The following is a 3,750-nucleotide window of genomic DNA, read 5'->3' as shown; positions in this document are numbered from 1 at the left end:
CCTGATATTTTATTTTGGCATAAAACTCCGATTTAGCGAAGTCAACCAAAAGTTTTTTTTCCTATTGTCAAGGACTATGCTCAAAATTGAGAAGTTACCGGTATTTAATTGATTGGGCTGTGCAAAGTTTTAGAAGCCACAGAACAATTTCCAGGCCGGCCCGTGAGGACGCGAAGTTGCGAAGTTTTCAGACGCGCCACGCCAATCACTTTGTTACCTTTACGCGACAAACTTTTCAAATTACGAAGACAGCTGCAGGTGTTTCTCTACGCGCTCCTAAAATACAGCTTTTTATACCTATCGTTTTCGCTTTTCATGGTTCCGTACCGAAAGGGACCAAACTGAGCGTTAATTCTCCTCACGCACGTTTGTCAGTCTGTCTATCCTTACGTCGTAGGACTGGATCTTCTGAATCGTAATAGGCCAGTAGACACATGGAATTTTGCTAAAGGTTACTATGGCTGCTGCAACAACACATAATAAATGCAAAATAAATTCAAAATGAAAGGTAGTCCCCGTACAAATAACGTCGCGTCGACGTTTTTTGCGAGGTCACTAAAATTACAATCCTACGGTGGTACGGAACCGTGCAAGTGTGAACTCACACTTATTCGATTTCTTGTTGCTTTGTGCGTTTAAAGAGTATACCTTGGCAAAAATGTAATTAAAAACGCCTCGTGTCGTGTTTGTTTCAAAAACTTTACTTCAGTATCTTACTTAACACTTTTCCTAATTTTAATATAAGTTAAATGTACCTACCTACTTAAAATAATTGTAAATTAAAAACAAGTTGGTAAAGTAAGATGGTGCTCTCTCAGGCATTTAGTGCTGGTGTCGCCCCAAAAAATATCAAACGAAAATGAAATGCCTGTGACAACCGTAAATCTCATTTCACTCAATTCCTGACATTATAGCGCGTTAAAAGGGCGTTTAATGAGTTGGTATTAAAAATACTTGGGCTCCCTCCTTCTTGCAGGTAGGTGTGGCCAATAATAATAGGTCACACAGATATAGAAGAGACGCGGCACAAATATTTATTGATGGGTTGTGAGTTAGTATACATAGGTTCTTATTGTTACATTTAGTACGTCACAATCTGCCAGGGTCCAGCATACAATATTTCAATCTTAGAGACTAAGTACATAGAATTGATTTGCGACTAAAAATAAAATTTACTACAAAAAGATTAAGACAATGTCAGAGTTATAGCTCATGAAAATACGCAGTTTCAGTATTTTACATTATTATTAAAGACACAAGTTATCAAAATTTCGATTGTAAAAAACAGTAGTTCAGGGCTGTCAAGTTATTTAAAAAATATTTTAAAAAATAACATAAATTTAACCGAGTACAAAAATCATGAAAATAATGGTACTTACTAGAATACGCAACATAACCATAGGTACTAAAAACATAGTTATTATATCCAGGACAGCGACACAAAGATTACATTTGTATTTACGTACTTTGCCTCTAAAAATGTAGTTTCGTTGCTCCCTAGCCAAAAACAAGTTCGTAACAAGTCATCCGTGACATATAAGCACAATAGCTCTATAACTATACATCTATATACCTATATGATATGTTAAGAAAACATTTCCAACCAATTTCCGTCCGGACACGCAATATCTTTCGCAGGACCTAATGAAATAATTTCCGAGCCATTGGGTATATATTTACGACTTTTTTAATTTCAACTTTATCAAGTTGAAATTAAAAATCCCGAGGTTCCTCGATTTAAAACGGTCCCGCTGTAATTCCTGTCACAAACTTTACGTAAATGGGTCAATTTATTCATCATACTGTGTTCATTGAATATCCTACAATGAAATGTCCTTCGAAACTGTTATTATTTTCCATATAAAATCATCATATTCAAGGAGAAAGTTTACTGGTAACGGGAAGAGTAGTTTAATTGAAACCTTATTTGTTTAATAACATCAAGTTTTGTGTTTGTTTAGCACTAATTTAACATCGAAAGTTTATTACGTAAAATTTCGTTGAATAAAATATCGAAGCTTTAAATACTGGACTGTATTGAAAGGGTCTAGCAGGCTAAGCTAACAAGAGTGGCCCCCGCGCAAGTGATTTGATTGTAATTTGAAGCTTCGTTCTTCTTTTGTTACAGACTTATTCACGAAAATGTCAAAAAATCAAGGTAATTTTTAAACTGTTATTTTAGCTTAACGAAGCAAGCGAGAGTAACCAAATAAATTCAGAATTAAGGAGCATAAAATGGGGTTCATAATGCATTCATATCCTTGAACTTGGATGATATAGCTTTTTTTTGCTTGTTCCTATTCGTCGTTTTTTTTTTTCGCGCCATGACGCAATGTTTAACCTAACCTAACGTATTGAACATGAATTACCAAAAATTTTTATTAGTTAGGTTAGAACTGTGACCACAACAGCTAAAAATTACTTGATTATGTAAAATAAATGCTATTAAGAGAAAGGACGAATAAAATAAAGCAGATTTGTAATGTACGATATATTAATTTTCGACATTCAAATATGTTGACATTTACAACTTAGATATATTGGCTATCGATATCTTTACTCATTCGATATTTTAATCAATCGAATTTTTCAATCTTAGACATTTTGACCATAGGTATAACAACGCTTTCGATATTGTGATACAATCGATAATTTTAATTTCGATATTTTGAACATCGACATTTTAACCGTAGGTATTTTAACTTTCGATATTCAAATATGTAACCCCCACGACTGGGACGTATATAGGGAGGGATGTCATTTATATGATGTGGGAAAGTCATTTATAAAACAAACCAACTTCAAAACTGTAAGACGAAAGCGAAAAAAATAAAAATATTATGGTTTCAAAAATGTAAATAAATAAATGAATATCATGGGGACAATTGACACCAATCACTCTTGTGCTTGAAGATAATAATAAAAAATATATATGTAGACGCGTCGACTGAGAACCTCCTCCGTTTTTTTAGTCGGTTGAAAAAATTCTATGGCATTCTTTCCAAACCTTTATCAGTTATTTTTATTTGCCGCCCGTTTCTAGCTTATAATCTGCCCGTGCGGCCCCGGTCCAATAAGTCTGTGCATCCCTGACGTTCTAGTGAAAACTAAACACTTCATGCTAATACGGTATTTGACTATTTTGTAAATGTTTTATAAATTAAAACTACACAATGCCTGTTATCGAATAGAAAAACAATTTTTAAGCTACCTTTACAATATAAAGGTTCGAAATTCAAGATTAGACAGAGAAAGAAATACTGGCACGTGACGTCACACGCCAGTACCGCCATACTTGCTGCATAGAGAAAAGCGTTTGAGAAAGAGACAGGTATATAGATTTTTCAAAAAATAACTATAAATCCAATTTTCAACCGATTTAAATTTTCTCTTCGCTAATCACTATCTCTTTATCTATATTTTCATAATAATATTAAGATGTGGCAAAATCAGGAGTTGTCAAATACCGTATTGTGTCATCTGCGTTAATATCTGCCACAGCGGTGCAAAAATATCTGACAGATCCTACCTGCCCTAGAAATAAGAGTCGTATTAGTTATACACGCTTAGTTGTGTCAGATATTGGTGCTGGTTGTACTAATAAACATTTATATAAACGTCATTGTAAAGAATACAATTGATGGTTTGAATCTTGAATCAAAACTTCGCTGTTTCTTTGTTTGATCATCTCAATGATTTTCTGCACGCGATTGCATTCAGTCTCCTTGTAAATATGCCTTATCTCCACTT

The sequence above is a fragment of the Choristoneura fumiferana genome, chromosome 4, assembly GCF_025370935.1.
Source record: "Choristoneura fumiferana chromosome 4, NRCan_CFum_1, whole genome shotgun sequence".
Classification (NCBI taxonomy): domain Eukaryota; kingdom Metazoa; phylum Arthropoda; class Insecta; order Lepidoptera; family Tortricidae; genus Choristoneura; species Choristoneura fumiferana.
The sequence above is the reverse complement of the archived record's forward strand: the minus strand, read 5'-3'. Positions refer to the sequence as shown.